The sequence below is a fragment of the Macaca fascicularis genome, chromosome 14, assembly GCF_037993035.2.
Source record: "Macaca fascicularis isolate 582-1 chromosome 14, T2T-MFA8v1.1".
Classification (NCBI taxonomy): Eukaryota; Metazoa; Chordata; class Mammalia; order Primates; family Cercopithecidae; genus Macaca; species Macaca fascicularis.
The window spans coordinates 34,199,173-34,215,215 of NC_088388.1; the positions used below are offsets into that span (position 1 = coordinate 34,199,173).

General features: G+C 34.6%; 1 protein-coding gene and 1 non-coding gene across 2 annotated transcripts in view; both read left to right on the forward strand.

Annotated features, from left to right (window-relative positions):
* The window catches only part of DCDC1 (doublecortin domain containing 1), a 499,491-nt gene that overhangs the window by 3,479 nt on the left and 479,969 nt on the right, over positions 1–16,043 (forward strand). The gene's annotated exons all lie outside the window — the stretch shown is intronic.
* Positions 4,840–4,946, forward strand: LOC123568869 (U6 spliceosomal RNA). The gene has a single exon (XR_006692429.2). It is a non-coding gene; the product is annotated as a U6 spliceosomal RNA (small nuclear RNA).

Sequence of the window (16,043 nt, forward strand, 5' to 3'; positions counted from 1 at the left end):
GAACCAGCTATCTTGCCTCATTCTCTGGAGTTCTAATGATACATAGCTCTAATGGTTTTGTTTCTCAGTATCTTATTTTCAGAAGGCAATTTATCCATTTTATGTGAAACTTACATAGCAGAAATATAAACTACGTTAGTATCATGGTTAAGAGCATGAACTCTAGGGTCAGAACATATGTGTTTAGTCCAGGCTTTTCCTGTTACTGGCTATGTGAACTTAATTCTTCTCTGTGCTTTGGTTTCTTCCTCTGTAATATGGGAGTAATAATAGTATTTTCCTCATGGATTTGTTGTGAGAATTAAATGAGATAGTTGTGCCTGAAAGTAGTAAGTACTCAGTAAAGGTTAGCTATTATCATTATTATTAATTAATAATAGTTGTTGCTCAGTTTTTATATATTAGAATATTAGACATTCATAACGGTATTTTAGGAATTTCTAAAGAGAGCAAATGAAAGCAAGAAACAATTGAATTGGAAAAATAAAATCAAATTCAAATATTTGTTGAACTATACATTTGGTTGGACTTCAGAATAAATTAAAAGGATAGGCAAAACTTTAGTTTGTGTCATCAGCATCTAACATAACCAAGGTAGGCATATATTAAATATTTGATTCCAAGATGATTGATTAAGTGCTATGGATGTAGATAGATATATCAGGAGTTTAAGATCCTTTGTCATGATGGTAGCAAAAAATGGCATTGTTATTAAATCTATCACTTTAGTACATGCCTGCCATAAACTAAAGTCCACCAGACATTCACAAATTCTTAATTTGATGTCATACTAGTCAATTGTGCTTCTCATTGATGGATAATAATGGAAATCTATATTATGTATATATATATTTAGCGTATTTCTGCTAATTATTTCCTATTCTAGGATTATATTTACTTGGCTGTTTTGGTAGTTCCATCACCAACTATTCCTTCATTTCCTTGATTTTTAATTCTGAATTTTAGGATTTTTATACCAGTGAACTAAGCTGTATTTAAGTACCACGGGACATTATGCTTAGGTTCCGAAATTGAATGATTGCCTCTAGAGCAACTTATAATTTACTGCGAAGATAGAAAAACCACCAAAAATTAGCTAGTTATTTGATTTTTAAAAGACAATGATATATATACAGCCTTCATTCATGTATTGACTCAATCAACAAATATTTGTTGAGTGTCTCTTATGTAGCCCTCACTCCGTTAGTTACAGGAGACACAAAACAAAGTTGACTGTAGTCCTCTCAAAGCTTAGTTTATCTTGGTAAACAGACATTTAAACCAGAACTGAAATAACTGTAGGAAGTACTAGGCCAGATGAAATACCAAGTGCTGTGATACTAATTAATAACTTTAATTAATAGATTACTTGAATGATTGAAATCCTTGAATCGAGATGAAGCTAATCCAGGAAGGTGTATGAAGTGTTAAGTTTTAAATAGTGCTTTGAAGGAAGGGAAAGGTGAATGACTAGAATGAAAAAACTTCCTCTCTTTTTTTTTTTTTGGTAGATTAGCATAAAGCTTTAGATAGTATTGAGAATCAGTTCTGATGAACAATCCTAGCTCATCTTTTAGAAATGGTTTTCATTTTTCCCTTTGTTGGTTGTCTTAACTCAGTCTATTCTCTCCTTTGCCATTCTGACAATAGTCATCATCAATGAACTTTCGTTGAGTTTGTGCAAGGCAGTACACTAAGCAAGAGAGAAAGAGGAAGAGGTAAATATTTTTTGTGGGCACCACACTTGTTGCTGTGTTTTTCTTGTTTTTTAGCATTATGTGTCGGTTCTTTCTAACTTTTTTCAGACCTCTTATAGGTCTTTATCTTATCTGGGATTTTTCTTCCTCTTTTCCTATCTTCACATCTGATGTTTTAATCATTCCATGATCCTATTAAAAATATTGTTTGTAATCCATCTTCTGTTTATCTTTAATAGTCATACAAATACCAACTTGTTTTTTCCCCCATTCACTTCTTTGCCCTTTTCTCTTTTTTCTTACCACCACTCTGGTTTTTCTGGGCACTTTCCAACTACCCTGAAATGTGTGGTGATGTCTTCCAGTCATGTGGGGATATGCATTTATATATAGAAGCTCCTTGATGTGTGATGGGGTTATGTCTGATAAGCCCATTTTAAGTTGAAAATATTATTAGTGCCTTAATACACCTAACCATAGCTTAACCTAGCCTACTTTAATTGTGCTTAGAACATTTAACTTTAGCCTACAGTTGGGCAAAATCATCTAGCACACAGTACACCATAGAGTATTGGTTGTTTACCCTGAGAGATTGCATGGTTCACTGGCAGCTGCTGCTCCCTGCCACTGCCCAGCATCATGAGAGATTATTTTACTACATATCACTATCCTGGGAAGAGATCAAAATTCAAAGTACAGTTTCTGCTGAATATGTATTCAGTAGAATACACACCATGTAAAGTCAAAAAATTGTTAGTCAAACCATCCTAAGTCAGGGACTGTCTGTACTGTTTTTAAAAGTGTGCTACTTTCTCTATTTTAGTTTTTTAATCCTGAATTTTTTTGAAAAGTTTATTTTTGTAATGTAATTGACTCACGCAAGAAAGGTTAATCTGAACGATCAAGGGGTGTTAATTTGTGGGTTAAAATGTGTTAAACAGTTGATTTGAAGTCTGTTTAAGTCAATTAGAGAGTATAATGAAGATGTTTCCAGGGTGTTATGGAACCTTTTGAAGTTAGTGTGGAATTCACTAGTGTATATTAACTATGGCACCTGGCTAAACATGTTATTGCATTCAGGTTTTTTAATTTGTGTGAATTCTAATAGATATGAATAGGTCAATATATATAGAAGTTTGACTTTATTAATGAGCCTCATCTTTTGTTATAGGAAATTAAATTCATGACTTAATTCATCATAAGCAATGGAAAACATAATTAGTATCATTGTTATCTTTGTTACTCGCATATTTTTCTGAAATGTAAGGCAATGACTCTTGTTTTAAAATAAGATTAGTGTCATTATTATAGGTTTTTAAATGCTAAGTATCTCATATGGAAGAGTAGAATTCATAAAGACATATAAAATGTTGTGTGCTCACTTAAAGAAATGATTTGTTTCCTCCCCTAAAATTACATGAAGTAAAATTATGAGACATTTTAGTGTTGGTTAATATTTTCAAAGATTTCAAAATAGTTAATATTATTACACACAGTTTAATATTATTGTGCTCAAATTCAGTCATTGAATATAATTTTTGTGTGATGATAGCATCATTTAAGATGATTAAGCATTACAACTTCAACAATTTAAATCCACAAGAGATATGAGAGTAAAAATTAAATTTTAAAATGCATTCTTCACTTAACATCAGGGTTAATATAGTCTGTTTTTTATTACTTATGTCAGTTTACTAGTAATAAACACATTTAGCATTTCAGCTTCTTGTAACCTTTTAGTTTAATTATTTAGCGACTGAGAAAAGTCTTATATGCTAAAGGGATTTCTGCAATGATGGATTAAATGCCAAAATAATGAAACCACACATCTTAAAAAATATACTGAAGGATAGATATTTTCTGATGAATTTCCACAAAATATCATATTTTTAAAATATTTTCAGCAATTCATAGTATTACTTTTTAATCTACTGTAGAAGCACCATGAGTCTAGTCTTTTGTAGCTCATTAGCAATTTCTTTAATGAGTTTTTGGTGTGATAGATAGTTAAAGTAACAGACAAATGACAGATTGTTTGCCTTTAATGATTTCCCTGTTTCAAGCCCATTACAAAGCAATTAGAAATCTGACAGCATTTTCACTCTGCATTACTGATTGTCTAAAGTGATGAGGAATGAGAGGTGGTGAATATTAATTGTATATTTTCATATGATTATCATAAATTATTACCTTGTCTGATGTGCTGCAGGTGAAGCAGGAGCATTAGAGAAAGGTAGTCAGATATATTAATTTGAAAGACTATATATTTTTAAAAAATCTTTGTAGTATAAACTCTGCTTTGCAATGTTAGCCTCTATGAATATTCCTCTATCATTATTAAATTAACTATTTTTAGTGTCTACCTATATTTGGGGCAACTGAAGTTTTCTTATTTGAGTACAAGAAAAGGAAAGGTTATTCCATTGTACAATGTACCTATATCTGTTTAAATTTAGAATCTTAAAAAATCTGTGAATTTTGTTGATTTATATATTACATATATATACATAATATTCAGCAATTTCAGTATAGAGAAAGATACTCTTAGAAATAGATCATAGTTTAGCATTAGGCTAAAGTCAGGTAATCCTGCAAAAGAAGGGGTAGGAAAGTGTAGCCAAATGTAGAATGAGATATTTCTAGGCCCTCTGTAACAGTTCTTTTAATCTTAGCCCACGATATATCCAGTTTTTCTAGTTTCTTACCTAAGGTGGATGGGGCTAAGACTGTCATCAGGATGCAAGTGGTGTTGTTACTTAGTTCCTGCCTTGGATTTGGAGCAACTGCTGTTCCAGGAACTAGATAAAGTAAGAATTAGCAAACCTAAAGCATTTTAAATGATTAGAGGCTGGGTGCGGTGGCTCACGCCTGTAATCCCAGCACCTTGGGAGGCTGAGGTGGGTGGATCACTCGAGGTCAGGAGTTCGAGACCAGCCTGGCCAACATGGTGAAACCACATCTCTACTAAAAATACAAAAATTAGCCTGGTGTGGTGGTGAATGCCTGTCGTCCCAGCTCCTCAGAGGCTGAGGCAGGAGAATGACTTGAACCTGGGAGGTAGAGGTTCCAGTGAGCTAAGATCACACCACTGCACTCCAGCCTGGGCAACAGAGCAAGACTCTTGTCTTAAAAAAAGAAAAAAGTGCTTGCTTTGGCAGCACATATACTAAAATTGGAACAATACAGAGCAGATTAACATGATCCCTGCTCAAGGATGACACACAAATTCGTGAAGTGTACCATATTTTTTATAGATTCAATCCCATCCTCATTAAGCTACCAATGACTTTCTTCACAGAATTGGAAAAAAAACTACTTTAAACTTCATATGGAACCAAAAAAGAGCCCACATTGCCAAGACAATCCTAAGCCAAAAGAACAAAGCTGGAGGCATCACACTACTTGACTTCAAACTATACTACAAGGCTACAGTAACCAAAACAGCATGGTACTGGTACCAAAACAGAGATATAGACCAGTGGAACAGAACAGAGCCCTCAGAAATAATACCACACATCTGCAACCATCTGATCTTTGACAAACCTGACAAAAACAAGAAATGGGGAAACAATTCCCTATTTAATAAATGGTGCTGGGAAAACTGGCTGACCATATGTAGAAAACTGAAATCGGATCACTTCCTCATACCTTATAGAAAAATTAATTCAAGATGGATTAGAGACTTAACTGTTAGACCTAAAACCATAAAAACCCTAGAAGAAAACCTAGGTAATACCATTCAGGACATAGGCATGGGCAAGGACTTCATATCTAAAACGCCAAAAGCAATGGCAACAAAAGCCAAAATTGACAAATGGGATCTAATTAAACTAAAGAGCTTCTGTACAGCAAAAGAAACTACCATCAGAGTGAACAGGCAACTTACAGAATGGGAGAAAATATTTGCAATCTACTCATCTGACAAAGGGCTAATATCCAGAACCTACAAAGAACTCAAACAGATGTTCAAGAAAAAAAAACCCCATTAAAAAGTGGGCAAAGGATATGAACAGACAGTTCTCAAAAGAAGACATTCATACAGCCAACAGACACATGAAAAAATGCTCATCATCACTGGCCATCAGAGAAATGCAAATCAAAACCACAATGAGATACCATCTCACACCAGTTAGAATGGCAATCATTAAAAAGTCAGGAAACAACAGGTGCTGGAGAGGATGTGGAGAAATAGGAAACACTTTTACACTGTTAGTGGGACTGTAAACTAGTTCAACCATTGTGGAAGACAGTGTGGCGATTCCTCAAGGATCTAGAACTAGAAATACCATTTCACCCAGCCATCCTATTACTGGGTATATACCCAAAGGATTATAAATCATGCTGCTATAAAGACACATGTACACGTATGTTTATTGTGGCACTATTCACAATAGCAAAGACTTGGAACCAACCCAAATGTCCATCAGTCACAGATTGGATTAAGAAAATGTGGCACATATACACCACGGAATACTATGCAGCCAAAAAAAGGATGAGTTCGTGTCCTTTGTAGGGACATGCATGCAGCTGGAAACCATCATTCTCAACAAACTATCACAAGAACAAAAAACCAAACACCACATGTTCTTACTCATAGGTGGGAATTGAACAATGAGAACACTTGGACACAGGAAGGGGAACGTCACACAGGGGGGCCTGTTGTGGGGTGGGGGGAGGGGAGAGGGATAGCATTAGGAGATATACCTAATGTAAATGATGAGTTAATGGGTGCTGTACACCAACATGACACATGTATACATATGTAACAAACCTGCACATTGTGCACATGTACCCTAGAACTTAAAGTATAATAATAAAAAAAGATTAGAAACATATTTGGTTCGATTTTACTAACATATATTAATTTATATTTTACTGTCTCTCTAAAGATAGGTATTAGTTGGTAATCGATATGTAATGAGTTGAGTATTTCTTTGTGCTAATGAGGCTGTGTCTTCATTCAGTCCTTCCTTTTGGACCTTTTTGCTCTGGTTTTATCTGTGGAATTCCACCCCTTGCAGATGCATGCCATCTTGGATCCATCTTTATGGATCTTTATTTATGAAGAAGGTAATATGATTATAAATCAATAAAATGGATTTTTGTACATGCTACTTTGAAACCATTCTGTTTATTTTATATTCAATTGTATATGTTTGCATTTTATATATACTTAGAGTCTCTGGAATACTTTCTACCATGTCTAGACATTTTTTCTTGGGCAATTCAGGAGGCAGACCTAAATATAAGAACAGGAACTAACATTTATGATTAACAAGCACTTTTACATATTGCATATGTTTTCATTTGATCCTTTTAACAGTCCTGTGAGGTAGGTAAGGAAGATACCATTATCATACACATAAAGCCATGAGAATGGGAAGAGACAAAGGCAAAAATTCAAACTCAAGTCAGTTGAGTCCAGTTCTGTTGCATTTTCTGCCATACCACCTTAGCTCTTATATGTAAAACTCTTCTGTTAAATGACTAAAATTTTAGAACAGAGAACTTTGGAGTTTGTCCCTTTTTTTCAGTATTCCACACCCCCGTTTTTTAGACAGGTAGGGAAAATGTACAGAAAAGAGTTTAGGATTTACCACAGGTTTGGCCTCATCCTAGAACTAGAACTTCAGAACTTCATGATCCAGTCCCAGTGGTCTTTGCATTACAGTGCACTACTTTCATGTTTCCTGAAGCTACAGGGACATTTTCTTTAGCTACATTTTCTTCAGTTATTAACTTAAATAAATTATTTGTTAGAGTCTTGGCTTAGTAAATATAAATAATTCCCCCTTGTTCTTTTTTTTGTGTGTGTGTTATAAAATAAAGTCAGTTTTATCTGGCATAGCTTTTTTTATACTGTAGCAATCTCCTCTAAACATTCTGGAATGTCCTAAGGTAAGAGGGGAAGAAAAGAGTGTGACTCACTTGTGTTGACAGAGCTGAGAGAAGAGCAATCGGGAATAGTTACTTATTTCCTTTTGGGTGTACTGGTGCAAATAACGCCTTGGGGCACTCTTCCCTTTCTAGCCTGGGAGCATCCCTGATTGAATGTTTCCCTGGTATGGAGGCTTAGAAAGAAAGTTAAGATCATCAGCCAGGTGCAGTGGCTCACACCAGTAATCCCAGCACCTTGGAAGGTCGAGGCAGGCAGATCACTTGAGGTCAGGAGCTCGAGACCAGCCTGGCCAACATGGTGAAACCCCGTCTCTACTAAAAATACAAAAAATTAGCCAGGTGTGGTGGTGGGCGCCTGTAATCCCTGCTACTCAGGAGGCTGAGGCAGGAGAATCCCTTGAACCTGAGTGGCAGAGGTTGCGGTGAGCAGAGATTGTGCCACTGCACTCCAGCCTGGGCAACGGAGCGAGACTCTGACTTTAAGAAAAGGAAAAGGAAAAAGAATGTTAGATCAGACAATAATTCAGTAACCAAACATTTTCTTTTAAGATATCTAAATTATTATTTTAAATGCTTAAATGGTGACAGAGATTGGGAAAATAGGTATGTCAATTACATAATGAGGAACAACAATTCTCCTGGTTCGTAGGCAGCTTAGTTCAACATACTGTTGGCTCTTGCCTGATTCTGTAATACAAGCCAAATGTTTGACTTCCTTTCCCCAGTGAGGCCTCTTTCCAGCATAGTTATGTTCCCAGCCCTCTCATGTAGTTAGCCAGCTGGTCTCATGATACAGAGATTTCTCTTCATGAAAAGGGGGTTCATCCCTTGACTCCACACAATTGATTTTTACATTATTTCTCCTCTAACCAAATGAGAGGTATTCTTCACACTCTTCAAGTTTCAAGTGTTTGTGCCAGCACTTATATTTTAAGCACCACTCCAATATTGATTACTCTCTCTAGCCATAGAAAATCCTTTCAATTCATTCACAAAGGGCTCCCTTGTTTCCTCTCAAAATTTCTATCTAATTTGAGTTTATATTTACAGTGGTGTCACACTGTTGGGCCAGTGCAACTGTTGTCCCAGTGCAACACCACTTAGTTGAATTAACAAGTCATTTAAGAGCTCTATAGGGAAAAAAAGGTCAAAAGTTGAGGGAAAAAAAAAATAAGGCAATACCTTTTTTAAAATTTCACAGCTCTCAGAGACCTGATGTGATTGAGTCAAAATGTAAAGTAAGCCAAGATTCCTATCAGTCATCAGTAAAAAGACTGACTTTATTCTGAAACAGATCCTTAAAAGAGAGATGCATCAGAAGCCATTGTTCTAGCATTGAAGTCAATTTTTAAATTCCTTTCTTCCTAAATCATTTTACCCTATCCTGCTGAATTGGAGAAGGGAATAAAAAGGCTTACACATTAAAATAGAGTACACTGTTCACTTCTTGCATGATAATATGACCTGTCATTCTATCATAGAAAGCTACTAAGTTCATCTGGCATATTTGGCTCTTCTGATACTGTATTCATGCCCCCAGTTAAACTAAGCTGTATAATTACCAAAATAATTTCCCCCTTGCTTTAAAAATATATATCGCTTTTCCAGTTTCCAATGATATCTTTCCATCATTTTGAGATGGTAAAAGCAGAGAGATTTAGTTAAAAAGAGTTGGTAGGACAGAGAAGAGGAATAAAAAGATATTCTTCTTTCCTTTTGCAGTACTCACATCCACATCTATTCTGTGTTGACAGTCATAAATATTTGACTCATAATTTTTTGTTTTTTGTTTTGAGACCAAGTCTCACTCTGTCGCCAGGCTGGAGTGCAGTGGCACGATCTTGGCTCACTGCAACCTCCGCCTCCCAGGTTCAGGAGATTCTCCTGTCTCAGCCTCCTGAGTAGTTGGGACTACAGGCACCTGTCACCACACCGGGCTCATTTTTGTATTTTTAGTAGAGACAGGGTTTCACCATTTTGGCCAGGATGGTCTCTATCTCTTGACCTCATGATCCTCCTGCCTTGGCCTCCCAAAGTGCTGGGATTACAGGTGTGAGCCACCGTGCCTCGCCTTTGACTCATATTTTAACTCACTTTTGGACTTCTTAAAGTTTGAACTAACTATCCCTTCAAAAAAAAAAAAAAAACTTACGGTGTACTTAGAGACTGATTATCTATTTCCATAACCTGCAGTCATAGACTTTTCTATTTACACTAGGCTCTGTAAGTTGAAGAATTTTCTTGTTATTATCCAGTAATCAAAGGTGGTTGGATTACCTAGTATGGTGCCTCAACATGTCAGGCAGTTCACTGTGCTTATTCTGGTATGCTTCGAAGTTTAGCATTGCTAAGTGGGTGTTGGCATTTATAATCAAAGAATTTCAAGTAAATATCGAACATCAGACTTGAAGCTATAAATTATCCTTAAGAATAAGACATTTAAGAAAATATTATCTAAATCTGTAACCAACAGTTGGTTTTGGGAAAATCATCAGGTTCTAGATGTTTCTACACTCTGAATAACACTGAAGATAGTAGGCCACATATTTAGGCATTGTCACCAATGTTGTAGGTTATAAATGCTTTGTGTTTACTGTCTCCATGTGGTTTATTATCAAATGGAAACCATCTGTTGAAACCATTTTACACTAAAATTAACAGATAATTTATCAAGTAAAATGGATATTTCACTTTTTGAATACTTAAAGCATTAGATTCCAAAGAAGTGTCCTATTTGTGGCAGGCTGCTTCAGGCTATGCTCCCAGATAGCTCAGGTGTAGAAAAAGGTGATGCTTTGTACCAATTTGGATGAAGAATTTTGCAAAGTATTAGGTTCTCATTTATGTTGCTTCCAACTAAATCAAAAAGACCTTGCCGATATTGTGAAAATTGTGAAGAGGTGGCCATCACCTTGGTTGGCAAGTCAAATTTACTGAAGTTGGAAAATTCAAAATGGAAATTATGTATATTGTTGAAGAAACAATACATTAAGCATATATGTTTGTAAGTGCATATGAATGTCTGTATGTTGTGTGTGTGTTTGTGTACACTTGTATATGTGTTATAGTGTATAGAAAAAGAGGCGGAAAACAGAGACCTTAAGTTTATGTGTCAGGGAACACAATGTGAATAAAATAGTGATTCTAATTGCATCTCCAACCTGGCAAAATGAAAACTATAATCTAAGTTAAACCTGATCTAATCTAAATGCCTAATGGCAATAAGGATGAGATTATTTCTTCCTTTCTCCTAGAGGGCTACATAATCTTTTGCCTTCCATTTTAGGGGTCATCTCAGATTCTGAGTATTTGTTTTAGAATACTAAAGGTAGCAGGATGTAATTATATGAATTTAAGTGGATGTGATATTTCTCCAAGGACTTATTGAGCTAGTCATGTTATTATTAAGTGGACTCTCAAGTTAACTCAAAAGCTGTTATCTTTGTTTTGAGATTGAGCTGTACATTGTAGATAGGAAATTAAGTCATACTTCCTTAATATATGGAATGCCTTGACTAGTCGAATTATGAAGTTGTTGTGTTGAATGTTTAATACAATAGTCGAAAGCTCTTACATTGCTAAGTATCAAACTATGAGCTCACTGAGGGCAGTGCCTTTTTCTATCATGTTTTTATTATGTTCATGTTGAATTATGTTTGAGCTTGTTTAGAAAAAACATAATGCTAATTATTCCTGTATATCATTATTTAAGTAAATAAGTGATTTATCTTCAATAAAAGTAAATAGGATCGTGTATATACATGATAAGGATGTTTGTCATTGCTTTTCCTCTGGTAGACTAGTCAATCCTTAGCCATGACAGCACATGGTTTCTTTATGGAGTGAGCACAAGGTAAGCCCTAGAGCACTGTTTTGTTACCTTACATTTGTCACTCTGCCTAGATGGTGATCTTTACAAGGTTTTATATTTCACCCCAGGAGAATATTATCTAATAATTATTGTTAAAGCAAATTGGAGGTCCAAATTTTTGTGATCAGGTTTGAAGGATATGTTTCTCAATAATAGTTGAGCCATCTTTTCTGTTCTGTTTTGCTTGGCTTACAGTACCTTTCAATAGATTTCAAACTTCACATAATGGCTTGTGGAATTGCTTCCCTCTGCAGCCCTTTAAACTATCAGTGTAAAATTCAGAAGACTTTATAAGTACCTCCTCATTTGGATACCTGTAAATAGGAAGATTGTATTTATATTAGGGGAGTGGAAAAAGAAAAGATCCTTTACTCAAGTAGTAGTTCCTGGATTAGCATTAAACAACTTCTGGTTCAAGCCGGGCGCGGTGGCTCACGCCTGTAATCCCAGCACTTTGGGAGGCCGAGACGGGCGGATCACGAAGTCAGGAGATCGAGACCATTCTGGCTAACACGGTGAAACCCCGGCTCTACTAAAAATACAAAAAATTAGCCGGGCACCGTGGCGGGCGCCTGTAGTCCCAGCTACACGGGAGGCTGAGGCAGGGGAATGGCGTGAACCCGGGGGGCGGAGCTTGCAGTGAGTGGAGATCCGGCCACTGCACTCCAGCCTGGGCGACAGAGCGAGACTCCCTCTCAAACAAACAAACAAACAAAAAAACAACAAATTCTGGTTCTTTGGGATCAACAGGTCATGTGCTGCATTTATGCATGTGAATAATAAACTTATACAAAATAAAAGGAAATTTCATGCTTGGGAGGAAAAGAAGTTTGTGTGCTTTTACCCTTACCTAAAGAACACTGTCCGTTAAAGTAAGATAGAGTGAAAGAAGTTTTTTTCCTGCCTTCATTTTGGAAAATTTATGTTAAAAGACCTTAAGATTTCCCACATAATATTTAAAAACTTTTTTGAGCCTGCTCCATTGCTATGTGATAATCTTCTATTTCTAAAGAATTACATGTATCTCCTGCTAAAAGGGGAGGTAAAGCAAGGGTTGAATAATCTTTTACCTATAACATATGCATATTTATGAAAAAAGTGGATATGTTTGAAAAATTGCATGTATTTTTATGCTTCTATTGATTTGTTACTATGGCAACCACTGCAGTGCCTAGTATTTATGTTGTCTAAAATTCAGAACACCTTTTCAAAGAAATAAATATGCCAGAACCATGCATTGTATTTACTTTAGTATTTAGAAAAATATTTATTCTAATGCATATTTTTGAAGAAAAATAGCAATAAATAATGTAAACTTCAGCCTGGCTTAAATTAGTACCTTTTCCTGTAGTGTTTTTAAAAATCAAAATAATTACATTTATTCTTCTTTCTTTTCCTTGTTATAAAAAATCAATAGTGAATAGAAATAATGAATTTTTAAAATTCATGAGTCAATCTTGAAATGTAGTTTTTTGATGTCTCCTGTTTTTATGACTTAATATTTTGATTCATAATAAATTTCTGAAAATATAAAACATGAACAATTCAACCAAATATTTAATATTAGCTACATAAATTAAAAAATGTAAATATTTGCATTTCTGATTAAAGGTGATTTTTAACATCTAGGAACAAAGGATTTCTATTTTGTATTTGAAATGAAAGGTATGGTTGCTATTACTTAGTTAAATTATTTAAATCATTTTCTGACATGTGTTATACATAAATATAATTTTTTGAGTGTTAAACAACAGAATGGAAATTATGAAGCATAAAATCAGACATGTTTCATGTCACGTATTACCTGTTAAGAAAAACTGCAATGCAGCATTTAAGTACAACAGAACAATGAGCATATTGTTTCTGATACTTGTAAACAGGATGGATCTACAGTTTCACAGTTTATGTTGACAGTATCTTTGTGGGAAATGTAATTATCAAATGAATTATAACATGTCTTAGTATCAAGATTATTAATAGTAATTTTAATTACCTTTTTCAAGATAATTGGATATGTTCTCATAAGTATATGGGAAAGGGGACACTGGGCTAATTAGATATTTTGAACTTAGTTATCTTTAAAATATCTAGGAGCTTAACATACATATTCTATATTTTAGGAATTTCTTCTTTTAATTAAATGTTTTCCTAAGTAGAACTAAGCTAATTTACAATTTATAAAATCTCACTGTTGATCCCTTGATATTCCTCCTTGAGTATTGATATAATTTTAAAAGATTGAATAATTAAAATTTAAAAAATTAAATGTTCACTACTAGTTATAACATTTTTCTAAAACTGGCAAAATTAAGAAAATAATATTTTGCTCCACTAATGGGTACTGTTAGATGGGCTTTCATATAATACTTCTGATAATTTTAGAAATTGATTCATTTCCAAAAAGCAATTCATTTTGGAGATACACAACAGCCTTAAAAATGTGCATTTATTTTGATCTAGGGATTTAGCTTCTAGACTTAAAGAACTATTCAGTGGTGTGGTCAAAGGTATATATATACAAGAATTACAGCTTTAATCACAGTAAGAAGTACTTGGAGCCACTAACTAGGATATTAAACAGGTAATAAAAAATCACGTTCTCAACAAATATTTAGTAATTTAGGAATACTGTCATTCATTGAACCCAGCTGTATATATTTTATTTTGTTTTTTGGGAGACTGGGCCTTGCTATGTTGTCCAGTATGGACTTAAACTCCTGGACTCCAGCAATCCTCCTGCCTCAGCCTCCCAAGTAGCTGGGGCTACACGTGTGAGCCACCACAAACAGCCTTGCATATGAACTATATATTTAATATGGCCACACCTTTGTTTAAAAAAAAATCTGTAAAATCATAGATTAAAGATTAAAAACAAAAAAATTATAATGATTGCTAATTCCAAGAGTAGATTTTTAAATACACTTTTTAAATCTTAATATGAGCATTTCTATAATAACTTCAATTATAATCATTTAAATTGTCTTTAATAAGACAAGTTAATTAAAATTGTGTTTACATTCATTATAATGAAAATTCAACCAGTTGGAGGAACAATATTATCTTGTCAACATTGAATTCATTGTCTTGTTTTCAAATCTGGAAGTAGTTGGTACTCAATAATTTGTTGATTGAATGGATAGATGATGGGGTCAGGAATTAGCAAAGTGGTTTTAGGGAAAACACATTTGGAGGGCCACAAAGGTACCTTGTTTATGTTTACATAAAATTGATTTGTTCATCATAACAATAGATGACAGGATAATAAAGTGATAAGAATGTGCAAGAACTGCTTTACTAAACATAGTCTGGTAGCATAGAATAAGGCAAAAGCTAAATAGCTAGATTTACCCTAAGACATTTAGTTTGTCTAGTTGTACAATTATAGCTATTAAAATAAACAAGAAAAAACATTTATCACTGAAATTCCAACAGGAAACATAACCTATTTGAGAGTCTGGAACTCTAGTTCTTAACCTCCCCACTTAAAAAAAATTAAACTATTGTTTTTATAAAATGAGTTTTGATAATGCAAGTTTACTCAGGGATATGACTATTACATCGTAGAAGAGTAGACTATTCCATAGTAAACTATATTTTAGTTGTTGTAAAATTAATTTTAAAAAGAATAATTTGGCAATGCAGGTGTATACGTGTGATTTACATGTTTATACAACACCAGAAAGGTAGATTTAATGAAGAAATCAAATGTCTTTCTTAATTGAATTGAATGGTTAGCCTTCTGGACCAGCTCTATTGGAGATGGGGCTTTGCAAATGAGATCTCCATGTCTCCTAGTAAGGTTGAATGTGGCAGCAACTTATATCTCCTGAACCAACAGTCATTATCTACCTTGCCAATATTTTAACACACCTGAAGTTCCTATCACAGTGTATAATGGCTTCCACTGTGGTATGGGGATGCCGTTTCAGCATTGGTGGAGGTAACTGGGAATTAAATAGGTGAGGGCATGTTGAGTGGCAGAAAATAAGGTATTTGCTGCTGGAATGCAGTTTTCAAGGGACAGATACAACCTCTCAGTGGAATATGACCTAAAACTCTACCTAAGTGTTTCCAATGTACATTAGGACTGGCCTTTGAGAGGTAACATATGACTGTTTACTAGCTGTGTTGGAAGCTAGAGAAAGAGACCTGAAATCTTTGAAGATGATGGTAATTCCATATTTCTTTTCTTCACTTGTGTCTTTCTTCCACATGCATGCTTTTCTCTGCTGTGTCATCTCCATCCCACTAGAAAATGTGAGTTAGAATATTCAATTCTGCTATAGAAGAAAACAAATGAGATGATGAAATGTGTAAGAAATTTGACGATAGATAGGAAGTCAGCTAGTATGTTATGAGATACAGGTGAAACTTCTAGTATGTATTAATATAGATATGAGTAAGCACATAGTTTGAGAAAGAAAAGCAGAATTTAGAAGATGTACTAAATATACATAGTAAACAAGTTACTAACCTATAAAACTTGCCAAGACAAAATAAATGGGTCATGAAGGACTAGACAAGTTTGTATTTATTTGATAGAAAGGTAGAAAGACCAATTTGTGATCTTGTCACTT